At 37.9% G+C, this 16,627-nt stretch overlaps 1 protein-coding gene across 3 annotated transcripts in view; it reads right to left on the reverse strand.

Annotated features, from left to right (window-relative positions):
* SORBS2 (sorbin and SH3 domain containing 2) overlaps positions 1–14,982 on the reverse strand; it is a 173,760-nt gene extending 158,778 nt beyond the window's left edge. For all 3 annotated transcript variants that reach the window (XM_060085826.1, XM_060085825.1, XM_060085823.1), the window contains exon 1: positions 14,768–14,982. The gene's annotated coding sequence lies outside the window, so the exon portion shown is untranslated. The remainder of the gene's footprint in view (positions 1–14,767) is intronic.
* Between the last annotated feature and the right edge of the window lie 1,645 nt (positions 14,983–16,627).

The following is a 16,627-nucleotide window of genomic DNA, read 5'->3' on the forward strand; positions in this document are numbered from 1 at the left end:
GTTCAATGAAGTAATCTACAAATATAAAAGCATTTTGCTTTTGGGTATCGCCATGGTCCATGTAAATGCTCAACAGTCAGAATCGTCTGCAGGAAGCACTCTAGGTCACATGGTTTGGTTTACAGACCTGAATATACATATTTCATTAAACACTGGCATTTATGTGCTCAAGTGGTACAGTGGCTTTGGAATCTATGGTCAAGTGGAGTAAAAATAATGTGGAAGTTTAAATCAATCGAAAAGGTATCAACCACCAATAAAAGCACTTCAGTTTTTTTAACTTAAATATCATGCAAAAGGCTTTCCAGAATTACACCATTCCACCAACTTGCTCTTGTCAGGGTCACTAATGATCTCCAAATTGTGAAATTCACTAGCCAAGTCTCAGTTGTCGTCTTACTTGATCATTCCTCCTCCTCTGATATAATTTCTTCTCTTGGCTTGCGGCACACTGCATCCTCTTGCTTTTCCTCCTATCGCCCCAGATATGTCTTCTCAGCTTCATTGATTTGTTTCTCCTCTTCCTCCTGACCTCTCAACCTTGGAATATCCCAGGGATCTAGATACCCAGGGAGAACCAGTCACTTCTTGTCAACCTCCTCCATCCCCACCTTGTCCGAAGGCATCATCCTCTCTCACCTGATGATTGCACTAGCTTCCTACTTAGTCCCCCAGCTCCCACCCTCCCCTTCTTACAGACTCCTCTCAAGAGGGCAGCCAGAGTAAGCCTTTTATAGTGTAAGTGCCTCTCTGGTCTCATCTTCCAGTTACTCTCCTTCTCTCTCGGCTGCAGCTGGACCAGCCTCCTTGCTGTACCTCCAATAGGGAAGCCCTGGCTGCCTTGGGGTCTTTGCAGGGGCAGTTCCTTCTGCCTAGAGTATGTCTCCCTCAGAGAGCCATATGGACAACTCCTCACCTTCAAGTTTTTTGCTCAACATTTAAAATTCTAAGCTGCACTGTCCTCAACACATTCTCCAGACCCTCTTTACTCTGCTATATTTTAATTTTATTTATTTATTTATTTATTTATTTATTGCGGTACGCGGGCCTCTCACTGCTGTGGCCTCTCCCGTTGCGGAGCACAGGCTCCGGACACGCAGGCTCAGCGGCCATGGCTCACAGGCCCAGCTGCTCCGCGGCATGTGGGATCTTCCCGGCCCGGGGCACGAACCCGTGTCCCCTGCATTGGCAGGCAGACTCTCAACCACTGTGCCACCAGGGAAGCCCTACTCTACTATATTTTAAAAGCACTCTGTTACTTTCTTATCTGCTATGTAATTACTTATTATGTTTATCTTCTATTGTTGGTTTCTTTTCATGGGACTGTAAGCTCTTTGGGTTAGGAATTTTGATCAGTGTTGTTCATTGATGTGTCCCAAGAACTCAGAACAGTGCTTTGCTCTTAGAAGGTGCTCCAATTGCATCCATGTGAGTGAATGGTGGTGCTATATCTAGAGCGATCAGTAGGTCAGTCCTTCTAAGTCTGGTATGCCAAAAGCCGGAGGAATGAACAGTTCCTTGGTTAAAGATATGGAGTATGAGTTAAAACTATTTTTGCCTAATATAAGGAAAGCACCTTTCAAGTAACAACCTCAAAGCGTTGATTGCTTTTTTCTCAGTAATTCTCACAATACCACACATTATCATGTTCATAAATCAGGGTAAGGTTTTCCATTGATATATCTAGAAATCAAATAAGGTTTGGTGTGTGTGTGTATGTGTGTGTGTGTGTGTGTGTGTGTGTGTGTGTATGTGTCGGAAGGGAAGAGGGGGTGTCTTTTTCTAAGGGATGAGCTACATGACTGTAAGATAGGATAGATTTAATGACAGTGGGTAGAGAGAACATAATTATAACAATTTACAATATCTCAATAGTGAAGGAATCAAGTAGAGAAGACCTAAGAAATATCTGAAAGTTGAATTTCCTATGGGTTGAAAGATTTTCCTTCACAATTTTTAAGGAATGTGAAAAATGGAATAATTTGATAAAATAGAGCTGCGATTTGCATGAGTGCTCTTAGAAGTTATGCTCTAAGTATTCAAAGGTAGGTGATGATATTTCAGATGGTAAGTCAATAGAATAAATCTATATTCTATAGTAATAATTCTGTAATTGCTTTCATGGTCTTATGTTACTATTGTATTAATTATTTCAAAGTTTATCACATTTTGCAAAAATCCTGTATTGTTATCAATATTCTAAGTCAACTTCAGCAATCACTTAAGGTTAGATCTTCAACTTCTATAAAACACTCTATGCCACAGCACTTTCATATTCCTACGGAGCAAATTTCTGTTTTCCACTGCAGGTTGGCTCATTGAAATGGCATATACTCAAGGATAGCTTAGGGGACTCCAGCAAATGTTTTGATTCTACTTTATTCAACATACTTTTATCACCCGGATTTCCCAGCTCTCGGGTTCAACTCTTACATCAGGAATATAATATTCATTGAATTGGAAGTGCTTTGTTTAATACTTTGTATAATACTCATTGAATTGGAATACTCATTGTTTATTATACTCTCTTTCATTCCCTTTTGTTACCATTCATGGTTAAGCCAAACATGAGGAAGGAATAATCTGAAAAATTAAAACGTATCTATACAGATACCCACTTTGTGATTTTGAACAGCATTTTCTAGGGCAATACTGATCCCTGGAAAAGAAATGTCAGAAAAGTGCTCAGCTACCTTTTACAAATCTAAGGTCATGAACATTTCCAGAAAAATAAAAAGATGTAATGCACTAAAAGCCATGTTTCTCTATTTTTAGTTGCATGCAGGTATTTTTGTTTGAAAGCACTGAAATTCTTAAAATAAATTAGCCATGTTGCTGATTTCAAAAATGTGAATGAGGGTATAAGTAGCAGGAGAAAAAACTGTTATCAATCCTACTCTGAATAATACTATTAAAGCAGAAAATATTTTATTTTAAATAATTGCCATTTCAGATACATAATAAAAATAATAGGAATAACCCCAACCACAAGATTTAATTCACACACACATATTTGTGTTGGTCCATGGAGGAAATATATGTTTTATGCTGATATTATATATTTCTTTGAAATGTAGTTCAAAGTAAGAAAGAACACTTTAAACATCTTCTTTCACTTTTAACTCCTTACATGCCTCAAAGCAAACACCTGAACATATGTCAAAATACTCCATAGCTGCAAATCAGTAAGGTCTTTATTCATTGAGAAATTTCATTTCCATATCCCTCTTGTTAGATTTTCCTTGGGTGTTTATCTTGAAAATCCTACTCAGAGCTCAAATAAGTTTTTCTCAAAGTCACATTCATCTTTCATAGATCATTTCAGAAATCATACTCCTTCAGTATTTAAATAGGAGCAAAGACAACACTATCTCCATAACCCATGGAGAATTTATATATACTAGCACAGCTAGCTATCATTCTAAAGATATTTTCCACAGGAGACAAAGTCCATCACATAAACTCACGTGCATTTAGAGGGTGGATATTCACAGTGATGCCTGACATACCTGTTTTTGGAGGAATCATGTCCACATCTCTTTATTCTTTACCCTCAGTAATTGATAAAAGGGGCCATCATTCTGGGCACAGGAAATGCCTCTTTTGATTGCTACCCCAAGTAATTAACCTTCCTAACAATTTCACTAAATTCCAAATCTAGCAGTCTTTTTGTCATTGACCCTTGGTTCTCAGAACTGTAGATTCTGCTCTTCTAGCCTCCTTTGTCTTTCTTTCATGGCTCTTATTACAATTTGAATTACAAGACTATTTGGCCAATTACCTTTCAATAACTACCTCCGACTGCACGGAAGATGGGGGCGGGGATGACTAGTCCACAGGGACTATCACAGAGGCCAGAACAGACTACCGAGTAGACTTTTTTTTTTTTTTTATGAAGTGGATTTATTTAGAGAGAAACACACTCCACAGAGTGTGAGCCATCTCAAAAGGTGAGAAAAAGCCCCGAGTAGACTCTTAACAAATGATTATTGACTAGATGACATAAAGACCAATGGTGCCATAAATGTTAAAAGATCCAGAAGTTTGGTATTTAGAATTTCACCCTTTATATTATGCTTTTCAGATAAGTTACATTTACTGAAATTATGGCAATAATTCAATGAGTGAGACTTTATGCTGTTCCAGAATATAACTCCATACCTTGTTTTTATATTTTTTACTGAATATTAGAGCTTGGTACATTTAACCCTTGGCTGTGCTTATATTTAAGAAGAGCGTTCTCACATATAAATCAGAAAGGAAGGAAATCAGGCATTTACCAGTAAAACCGATTAGTGTTTTAAGTGACCATGGATAATGACTTTCAATACCTTAGGCGATTTCATATTTATTGAGTGAAATATTGTCATAAGAATCTTTTTATATTTTCAGTCATTTCTTTTTTTTCTATTCCGTTTTGAAGATATTCACATTTTTTAGAGTTGAATGGCTATCATCAAAAAATAAGAAATAACAAGTCTTGTTAAAAGAGTGTGGAGAAAAGAAACACTCGTGCACTGTTGGTGGGAATGTAAACTGGTGCAGCCACTATGGAGAACAGTATGGGGGTTCCTCAAAAAATTGATTCTTAAAGACTTCTTTCACTGTCACATATGAATCATATGGAGTTTCTGGTTTAAAACTTTGTGTTCTTACTATGGTCCGATTTTTTTTTAAACAAAACGTTTATCATTTAGCATTTACCTACAACCATCACATCAGTACATAATAAGTGGCAACGAAACAGGTGATTGGCGAATGTTGTCAATACTCTGTTAGAAGGAGAGTCTGAGGAAAAGGGCTCTTTGAGAGAAGTAACAGGACTGACACTGGATCTGCGTTCCATGGCTGGCACAGCGAGCCACACCCTTTCTACTAATGAGTCTAGAAGGGTTGCCAGCTCTGCCTTTTATCTGGGAAAACACAGGGCTATTTATGCCTGAACATCATGTACTGAATTTACTTCCATTGGTAAACATGGTCACCATTCCTGGTCTTCCAAGCCTGAAAAGAAAGCAAAGTGAATGTACTTGCTATATGATAGGGGAGTTTGGTAGTTGGGAAGTCTACATGCAAAACTTGTTTATTTTGACAAAATGACTCTGACTTCAAGGGATTAGACTGGAAGGCAGAGAAAATGGATGTCAGGAGTGATCGGGACAGTACTGAGAAATCCTAGCCAAGAATGTTGCCCCAGCCTTTAAGCTAGGGCAAGGGGGGATATTGAAGTTGCATGTGTAGATAGAATCAACAGTGACTACGTTGGTATGAAGGGAAATTTGAAGGCTTGTTTAAGATGCTAATTCTGAGTAACTGGGTGACATGATTATATTAAAATATAGCCCTGGGGAAGAAGAGCAGGTTGGGAGTCGGAAGATGATGAGTTTTAGAAGTTTTGAGTTTGAAGTACACTGAAGATATTCACATGCGATGTTTACCAGTTACTTGGAAATGCGGGTCTGGAACTGATGAGAAAGATCAGGGATAGAGACATAGATTTTAAGATTTTCATAAAGGAGGAAAAGGTGAACTGAGCGGAGATTAAACAAGAGAGACAGAACCCAAGGGAATACCTTTAAGGTCAGGCAGAGAAAGAGGCACCTGTAAGTGAATTCAGGAGTGATCAGAGAGATTGAAGGAAAATCTTCCAGTGTCACAGAAGGCAAAGGAGAAGAGATTTTAATGGTCAGGGAGCTGACAGTGCCTAGTGCTAGTAATCTGAAAGCCTTTTTCTCACATTTGTTTCCAGACATTACTTTGTGTTAATTATGTAATAATTGGTTTCTCAGCTTTAGTAACAATGACATGAAGAAATTCAAAGTAACTCTTTGTGTTATTAGAACTGCACAATTTCTTCAATGTGTTTATTGTTTACCATTCAAATATTTGACATACTTTACCTAGAAACCTAGAAAATATATTTTCTTTGAATTTTATGATTTAAAATAAGGAACTTTGGGCTTGTACTGAATTTTCAGACTACGTGTAAAATTACTTGTAATGAAAAAAAGGAAAAAAATTATTCAGTATAATCCATCATTTATCAAACCCCCTAAGAAAATAGTGATGTCTGCCAGCTTTCCATTTTAACATTTTGGGATAACTCTATGAATAAAACAAACAAAAAAATCAGAATAAAAATTCTCAAAATTAAGCATTGATTCCTGTCAAATGATAATGAAAAATCACTAGGTTTCTTTCCCTGTGATATCAAAGAAGTGTTAAGTGTGAAAATTAAGGAACAGTTGTGTGTATGTAAATTTTTTGAATAAATTAAATTTTAAGAAATGTGTTATTAAGTTACAGAGTGAAGTCGTTATGTTAAATATAGGTAATCCTCACTGTGCACAGGATAACTTTAACTGGAAACTCAGGCATAGCAAACCACATTATTGCTTTCCATGGTCATGGTGCCTGTGCCATGGCCACTGAGAGGATTGCCTATATGTTATAAAATCACTTTTCATATGTTTATTGCATAGAGCATCTTGAAACAGAAATCCTTTCATCTCAATATATTATCCTAAAACCAATGTTAAAGAGGTAAGCTAAAATATACTTATTCACTGCTACATTCAAACCCCGCTGCAAATTCTCATAAAGGAAAATGACAAATTATTCACTATTTTAAAGAGCAAATATCACATTTAATAGATTCTAAGAATTGTATGTAACAATGCCTTGTGGAACGATACACACTACAAAAGTGATCTTGAATGTAGGTTTACAGTAGACATTTGCATGCAAAAGAACTAAATTCATTGTCTTTTCTAATTCACCATTTATAGAAGTTTTGGGCCCTAGGTAAAAATATCGAAATATAGGCTAAACAAGACACCAGCTATTGTATTGCTTCTTTGTAAATTTTCAGAAAATCTGCTCTGCTTTAAAATTAATATTGTCCTTCAATATTATCAGCTGAGAAATGTATTTTAAATTTTTTTGGTATATACAATGTATCTTAAATTTAAGGCATGGGAGATACGGGTCTTTACTCAGACATTCAAAAGATAAAAAGAATAATATAACAAATATCCATGTACCCACCATTCATCTTAAGATATAAGATATTATGAATTCAATAACTAATAAGAAGCTGCTGTATAAAAAAATAAAATACAGAGTCCTAAAAATATTTTTAAAAAGACATTATGGGGGCTTCCCTGGTGGTGCAGTGGTTGAGAGTCCGCCTGCCGATGCAAGGGACACGGGTTCGTGCCCCGGTCCGGGAAGATCCCACATGCCATGGAGCGGCTAGGCCCGTGAGCCATGGCCGCTGAGCCTGTGAGTCCAGAGCCTGTGCTCCACAACAGGAGAGGCCACAACAGTGAGAGGCCCGCGTACGGCAAAAAAAAAAAAAAAGACAATATGAATTCAATTAAAGCCTATCATGCACGCCTCTGATTGAAATATCTTCCCTAACTCCCCCGAGGTAACCAGTATCTGAGTTTCATATTTTTCAGTGCCCTTTTATTATATTGGTTTTTAATTGATGCTTTTTTTTTTTTTTAAGGTTAAAGCGATTCTTTCCTGTGTCTGGTTGTGAATTTTTATTTTGAAAACTTGTTTTGGGTTTTATCAATGTTTTCTGCATTGAGATTGATCTATAGTCTGTGTCAATTGTAAAGTTTTAAACCTCAAGCCCCATATGATTCACATATGATGGTGAAGGGAGTCTTTAAGAAGTAAATGACTGAAGCAATAGAAAAAGATCCTTACGAAAATATTCACTCAGTAAATATGAAAATGCTTAGAGTATTAAAAGTAGTTATTTGTAGGGGGACTTCCCTGGCGGTCCAGTGGTTAAGACTTCGCCTTCCAATGCAGGGGGTGCGGGTTCGATCCCTGATTGGGGAACTAAGATCCCACATGCCTCGCAGCCAAAAAACCAAAACATGAAACAGAAGCAGTATTGTAACAAATTCAATAAAGACTTTAAAAATGGTCCACATCAAAAAAAAAAAATCTTAAAAAAAAGGAGTTATTTGTAATTACTTAAAACACTATGTGGTTTTACTAATAACCTCCTAATTTCCTTCCTTTTTGATTTATATGTAAGATCATTCTTCTTAAATTAATAAGCACAGTCAAGTGTTAAATGTACAAAGCTATAATGTTCACTGAGAAATACAAACTGGTCTTCTGTCAAGTGTTTTTATATGTATGCTCTTATATAGTAATTCAGAACACTGATTAGGAAAAGGATGTAAGTGAACATATAAAATTATGATTTAGGCACATGTGATTTTTAACCGTTAATGCTTTTTGTTTAATTTCAATATCCAAAATAGATAAAATATGGTAAGGAGGATAAAAATCTCACTGTAATCAAATTTTCTCACCTTAGCATAACTATTATCACTTTATTTTCAGACAAGTTTTTACACAAACTGTGGCTATTAAGTGATGGATCTCACCACATGAGACAAAGCCCAAGTGCCAACTTTAAATTAATTTTGGAATATGAAATTCATCCATTGATTTTTAAAGTAAAGTAGCTCAAACACAAACTAAAATGAACTATATATTGAAGACCAGTAGTCATCTTAAAAAAAAGTTTTTTTTTTTTTTTTTTTTTTTACAAAATCAACTTTCATTATTCTTTCTACAAAAATCATCTAACTCTTACTGAATTTACCATTTCACTCAGTTTTTCAGTCTTTTTTTTGTTTGTTTTTTTTGCGGTACACAGGCCTCTCACTGTTGTGGCCTCTCCCGTTGAGGAGCACAGGCTCCGGATGCGCAGGCTCAGCGGCCATGGCTCACGGGCCCAGCCGCTCCGCGGCATGTGGGATCCTCCCGGACCGGGGCATGAACCCGTGTCCCCTGCATCGGCAGGCGGACTCTCAACCACTGCGCCACCAGAGAAACCCAGTTTTTCAGTCTTTTACTTGGTTTTTAAAAGTCTCCCCTCAGGATTTCCCTGGTAGCACAGTGGTTAAGAATCCGCCTGCCAATGCAGGGGGCATAGGTTTGAGCCCTGGTCCAGGAAGATCCCACATGCCGTGGAGCAACTAAGCCCGTGTGCCACAACTACTGAGCCTGCGAGCCACAGCTCCTGAAGCCCGCATGCCTAGAGCCTGTGCTCCGCAACAAGAGAAGGCACCGCAATGAGAAGCCCACGCACCGCAATGAAGAGTAGCCCCTGCTCGCCACAACTAGAGAAAGCCCGAGCGCAACAATGAAGACTGAACGCAGCCAAATAATAAATAAATGAATAAATTTTAAAAAAAAGAAGTCTCATCATAAGCCACAGTCTTTTGTGATATCAATATAAAGTTTAGAAACTTGTTTACATCTACTTTTGGTTTTATTCTGCCTTGAATGAAAATAATCATATTTGATATAAAAAGAAAATTTCAGTGATTTAATTTTATGTCCAACAATAGTAAATTATTGATTTTTATAGTAAACAATTTGTAAACAATTGTTTACATGTTAAAGAAAGCAATTTATATTTCAAATTTTAACACAATTTATAAATAAATAAAATAAATAGAATAAGATTTTATTTATTTAAAACTTTATTTTATTTAATTAAATAAATTAAAAATATTTTTAAAATTTATATTTCAAATTATAAAATGATTTTTATTGAAAGCAATTTGATTTTTTATTTAAACTCAACCACTAAGAAGTGATACTCTGTCAACTATTTACTTCTCCCCAAAATTATCATTTTACTTCCCTGTACATTCAGGGATAATGACCACTTCTTACTTCAGAATGAGGCCTGGATCTCTTAGTTTGACATTTAACATCCTTCTTGAATTAGCACAAAACTTCTTCCTTTATCTCCAACACTCCCCTGCTGAATCCTTTAGTACAGGCCCACCGTTCTGGACTATTCACAGATGGGCACATGAAGGTCAACCAGATGCCAGATCATGCCTTCCAACACTTGGCTCTGCTGGTACCACGAGGATGCGGTTTCTATTCTAACTGCACATTTACACAGCCATATTTGTTTCTTGGATAGTTTTCCATTCTTTTTTTTCTTTTTCTTTTTTTTTCAGGGATTTCTGTTTTGGCTATGCCCTGCAGCTTGCAGGATCTTAGTTCCCCGGCCAGGGATTGAACCCGGGCCCTCAGCAGTGAAAGTGCAGAGTCCTAACTTACCGGACTGACAGGGAATTCCCAGTTTTCCATTCTTAACCATGATCTTTAATCTCAGTATAATAATAATTTTTTAAAAAGTGAATACTTTCATAGTAAAACAGCTAAATGTGGAATAGAAAATAGTTTTGATCTAGATCACAACTGTATTGTTAACTATATTTGGTTGTTCATTAAATTTGCAGACAATGTACTTATATATAACTTTTTCAATGTTCTTAAGTGTTTTTAGCATTAAGAATTTGTTCTAAAGTTTGAGTGCTGTGTAGTTTTAAAATATTTAAATGGTCAGGTCAAACAAACACAAAACTTCTGAACACTGCTTGGAGCTAAATTTGAAACCAACCAAATTTCTTAGGTTTGCAAAATTGAACGAGAGAAGTACCACCGAGCTGAATGCATGTCAGGAGCAACGGCTCCACTAGAATTAAACCGATTCAAAGTTGTACTTGGACCAGGATTTGCAACGGGTCAAAGTAGCCAAAACACAACATTTAAAAACACATGCTGTACATGTGTTTTTCCATTAAACTAAATTCAGTTTTCTCTTTTCAAGCCCAAATTTATCTTCAGAACAAGAGATTAGTGTTTCTATTCTATCTTTTCTAATACTGAATTGACCTTTCATTAGAGAGCACATTATTTTAAGCTGTGTCTTTACTAACCTGATTCTTTTTGCGGACCTGTATCTTTTGTTTCAATCAACCAAGTCATAACTTTTGGTTCATTATACCACTGGCACATGTGTGTCTTTCTCCGTAATCCTCATCCCTCTTTTGCTTACGTTTTTCTCTCAGTGAAGTATAGAAAGTCAGAAGTTGTTATGACTCGAAATAGCTCTTTCATTGCTTGGACCCGTCATTTTCTTTTCTTTTTTTTTTTTTTTTTTTTTGCGGTACGCGGGCCTCTCACTGTTGTGGCCTCTCCCCGTTGCGGAGCACAGGCTCCGGACGCGCAGGCTCAACGGCCATGGCTCACGGGCCCAGCCGCTCCGCGGCATGTGAGATCTTCCCAGACCGGGGCACGAACCCGTGTCCCCTGCATCGGCAGGCGGACTCTCAACCACTGCGCCACCAGGGAAGCCCTTTTAACTTGTTTTATGTCTTTGTATTTTGCAATGGGGTGGAATGGTACACTCTGAAAGCTCTTGACATGAGAGCCAACCTGCCATTTGCTATTTACTAGGAATGCTATTTACTAAGACATGAGAGCCAACCTGCCATTTGCTGGATGATGCAGCAATTTTGGGGGTCAGTGCCTCACCTGTACATTGGAAACACAATGCCTACATGACCAACCCCATGTTAATAGTAATACCACCCCACCTTAAGATAGATGATCCAGGAAATCAAAGTAGTTACTGAACGTGAAACACCTATGCACTGGGTGAAATAAAAATACAATCTGTTATCTCTGATAATCCCGAGTATTAAATAAAATTCCAGGTGTGGGTACTTTGCAGGTAGAGTTTTCGTTTCTAGGAGAAAGCCTGGTTAAAGAAGGCAGCACTGAGCCATCCTGATGCTTCATCCTCTACTCCAGATGGTCTCTTATTTCCACTGCTCTCATCTTTGTCCCCTTCTTCTCAGTTGTTTTTGGTTTAAATATAACATATTTGCTGAACAAAGCTTACAAATCCCCTCTTCCTTTCCAACCACTCAACACACACACACACACACACACACACACACCTTCACCACCCAGCCCATTAGACTGTCACACAACAGCTCTAGGTAAAGCTTTTCTGAAGAAAATAGACTCTGCTGAGTACCCCTTTATCCTCAGTATACATTACATTACAAGTATCAGTACTGAACTTTTTAATGCTTACAGTGTTCCCTAGGAGTATATCAGTTAAGCGGGCAAAAAAATATATATCTGGAAGTTTATTATTTTTCCACCAATACATTTGACACCACCTTTGGAGAGCGAACAAAAGGCATACTGTCAAGCAGATAGACCTGGACAAAATGTTATTCTTTGTTCCACACAAGCACAGAAGTATATTTAAGCAAAGAAAGACATTCCATGACTCTCCTGGGACTTCCTTCCTCAGCTGAATTATACCAACATGTTCACACCACTTGGTTCAGACTGTGTTGGAATTTAAAATGCAGACTTCTATTTGCCAACGCTTCAATCCCACAGCTATAAAAATTCATATTAGGATTGACCCTGGCTTTAAAACATCATAGAACAAATGGAAGTTTATTGGAAAAATGTGTATACACATGAAATTAGTCGGAGATATGAAGATAAGGGGTGTCCTTGTTTGACAGATGCTATACTTCTACAGGACAGCCTCAAAGTCGCCAGAAGTCACCTGGTTTGGGATTATGTTTCAAATCCAGGCTCACTGACATTCATGAAACTTTTGGCAAAACATGGGCCAAGTTTCAAGCAAGGCTGGGTAGAATACTTCTTTCATGTGGAACCTATGTGAAACTCAGTGGTTTTGGCGAGGTTTCTCCTTGAGTTTCACATTCAAACAAGCCGAAGTTTCAGAGTAAAATTAAGGGGCAGAGGGAAACAAAGAAACAAAAAAACCCAACAAAACACGAAAAAAATGGCTTGCCTAAGAATTTAATGGCCTCTATCATGTTCCAAACCTATTTCATCCTTTGGATTCTGCAACTGAACTTGTATTGCCTTTTAGCAATACATTTCTCCCCAGCAATGCCAAATCAAGCCTTCCTAGTATTAAGGAGGAGAGTATTCTAGAACCCCCCAAGGCAGGGAAGTGTATGCTCAAAATAACTGGAGGATTTCAAGTTTTGACTGTACACACATCACAGAAATGGGACGATTAAAAAGCTCCATATTATGCAGATCTGAAGGGAGAAAGTTAGCAGTTAAATGTCCAGCTTTTGGAAATAAAAATCTAGACTGAATAGCTTCTAGGTTCTGCTACTATCTTAGTCCCAGTTCTAGAGATCATACTGCATCTGCTCCTAATCTGGGGGACGTCTCCCATAGCTGACTCCCTACTCCACCCCTCTGAACAGGAGTCCTGCAGCCACTGGCGTTCTTCCTTGTCAGCAAGGTGCAGAGCACGGAGCACAGTGTATCCGTCCCCACCGTCGGGGACTTACACAGAATCCTGACAGAATCAGGCTCGTTCTACTCTTCACATTCACCAGGACACAGGGACAGCTTGCTCAGTATCTGGCTGAGGACTTTTAAAATATCCTTTGCTTGTGGTGACGAAAAGAGTGACAAACAAATGTAATATACACATGAATTTTCTCCAAAATAAAGAATTTGACTGAATGACTAGAAAGTGCTACACTCTGTCTATCTATTTTAGGAAATACGTTTTTTTCATTCCTTATCCCTCATTCAGCAGAAGTTTCACTACCATAACAGACTTCTGGCTACAGAGGATTTTTCTTTTCCTTTTTTTTTTTTTCTAGTTCTCTTTTTTTTCTCTTTATTTTTTCTTCTTCTTTTTCTTTCTTTTTTTCTTTCCTTTTTTAAAAAAAGTTACCCAGAAGATGTGTGTTTAAAATGCATTTTTCTTTTGACATATGGTGTGACACCAATAAACTTCTTTGGAAACAAAAATCTCTAAATTCCAAGGACTTCAGTGTCCATGTTAAAAAGCAACAGTAAGTCCCCGAGGCACATGGTAATTTTGGAGGCACTCAAGTGAGGGGTTGATGGAATCTGGTCTGTGCACCGTCATTTGCTGCTTGATTTTAGACATCTGCTCAGAGGGCAACAGAGAGCTCTCATAAAGTCTATAATGGTCAGAGAAACTTGCCATAAAATAGTCTTGGCCTCTCACTTGGGGGTCCCTGTACTGCTAAAACCTAACACATATCAGTGGGAGAAAACCAAAGCCCAATAGCTTATTCAAAGGAAATAATACAAAAGCGTTCAACCAAAAAAAAAAAAAAAAAGACTTTTTACTGAACACAGTAAATAACGAAAGTAAATGCTGTGTTTGAAGTTAAAGTCCACAGATCAAAGTACTTTGCAGAATGTCAAGACCAAGCATAAGGTAGGGGAGGGGGAGGCACAGAAAACTCTCCAAAATATTATATTGTCACATTGGAGAAACCTGCTAGCCGAAGACAGTCAGCTAGTTAAGGAATTCTCAAAACCGAGTCACCGAATTGTGCTAGGAGTATACAAAAAAACAAAACAAACCAACAAACAGAAACTGTTCTCATTCTACGCTAGTAATGAACAGCACAGTGATGAAAGAAGGTACTAAGGTAGAGCTATCTCCCTGTCCTTAAAATAATTACTAATATATCTCCTTTCCTCAGGTAGTTGCATCTTTTTCCTTAAAAAAAAAAAAAAGGCCCTTAGAAAGTTAAAAATAAGTAAGCCGTCTAAACAGGAAAATTAGGATGTCTGCAAGGCTCTGGATGACTCTGGCAATGAGGCTTAATTAGCGTTCTGCTGCAGCTCAATCACAGGCGGGTCTGTACTGCGGGTCAACATGACGGAGTGCGTTCAGCACAGTTTAAAATTACAGCCACAGAAATGCACAGATGCTACTGCTGTATCCTGGAGCACCGTATTTACCTGGAAATCGTTCAGCACCCCCGTTTATTCTCCTGGTTAACAAGTTATTTAAAAGACATTAGTCATAAACATCATAAACCAATAACATCACTCCAGAATTAAAGAAAAATCTTACCTACAGGCAGCCGGGTTCAACAGTTGCTCTGAAGAGAGGTAGGAGTCATTGGCCTTTTACACGTGGAGATTGTTTATTTAGCCCTTTTTAAAAGGTCTTGAACTCCAGAGGTTTAAGATTAAGTCCAACCCAAGTGTCTGAAGGGAAAAAAAAGGCAAGAGAGAAGGCAAATGAGAGACGGAAAGAATCCCAGCTGCTGGGTGGTGCTACTGTTCTGAGAGCGTTTGAGCTATTTTCAGCATTAACAGCAGCCGGGGTTGTCTGCAAGGGATGAAAAAACCTTGCCGAATCGCCACAGCCCCCCTCCGGGGAAGGGGGGCGGGACACAAACCAGGAAACCCACAACAACTTGCTTCACTGTGCAAATATTCATTTACATTTTGAGGAAAACTGCCAGCACGATTGAAAACAAAACACAATAAAACATTTCGACTGAAATCTTAAAGAAACATAGTGCTTTGCCATAATCCTCGTGTTTTCAAAATGATCTACCTGGTTTGTTGAAAATAAGATGTTCTATTTATGCCTTATTGAGAGGAAAGACTTTTCTTCTGATAGTTCCTTGCTTGCTTATATGGGTCTTAAAAAATATTTTAGATCTCTCTGGGAGGAATAGCTGTTATCATCCTATCCTTCTTAAGACTGAAGACAAATGGTTTATTTCTAGCCCACACCCAAATTTCCAATTTCATCAACTATGCTATTTTTGACAGCTACTGGGTTAAGCTGTTGACATTTCTTATCTGTTGGCAGAGATTGGGGTCCATTCAGTGACAAGACGCAGACAGGCACCCATCCCCTGCCTCTCCCTCCAAAGGCCAACGAAGAAATATTTCAGATTGGGTCACCAGCAATGACTGGCAAACTCTGAGCTTTCATTTTGTTTGTAGAATGATGAATTAAGATCTACAAATTGAATTCATTCATTCATTCAACAAATATTTTTGTGGCAAGTACTGAGTCTACTATCTGCCAAGAACTGTGAGAATACAATAGTGGACAAAATTAACAATGTCTTTGCCTCAAAAGGCTTACAGCACACAAACGCAGCAAGAATAAGGACAGAATTTGCTACAGACTTTTACAGCTTCTTTTCCACAGTCTATTCAAACCATAGCAACTGGAGATGGAGATCTCTTTCTACTCTGACTGAAGGAAGATATGCGTCATCAGACCGACTCCCGACTTCCATTGCTTCATTATACCTTTTGCAACACCCCTAAGAAGGAAAATTAGTTACTTCCTACCAAGGAAACACTTAAGTATTTTTTATAAAAGCCTTTATTCTACGTAGATGAAATCCCTGAATCCTCTCAATTCCCTTTTCTTCATAACAAAGAGAAGGCTTGCGCAGTCAGAAAGTACTGCGGAGAGGTGAAAGAAGATTCTCTGATCTTAGTCCAGTATACAAACCACCTTGATATATTTTATAGTTAATATTATGAAGGTTGGTTACCAGAGGCTTAGATCAATTCAACTCTTTCCTTGCAACTGATTAGAGAAACTAATAGAGGAAACTAATTAGAGGAAAGAAATAGGTGAGGGAGAATAAGAGTTAGGGACTTCCAGTTGCAAAATAAATGAGTCACAGGTATGAAATGTACAGTGTGGGGAATCTATACAGTCAGTAACTATGTCATATCTTGGTATGGTGACAGATGGCAACTAGACTTATTGTAGTGATCATTTTGAAATGTATAGAAATGTGAAATCCTGTTACACTATGCCGTGTAACAGGAACTAACATCGTGTTGTGGGTCAATTATACTCCAGAAACAAACAAACAAACAAACTCAGAAAAAGAGGTCAGATTTGTGGTTACTAGAGACAGGGGTTGGAGGAAAGATAATTGAGTGAAGG

This window comes from Mesoplodon densirostris, chromosome 20 (assembly GCF_025265405.1).
Source record: "Mesoplodon densirostris isolate mMesDen1 chromosome 20, mMesDen1 primary haplotype, whole genome shotgun sequence".
Classification (NCBI taxonomy): Eukaryota; Metazoa; Chordata; class Mammalia; order Artiodactyla; family Ziphiidae; genus Mesoplodon; species Mesoplodon densirostris.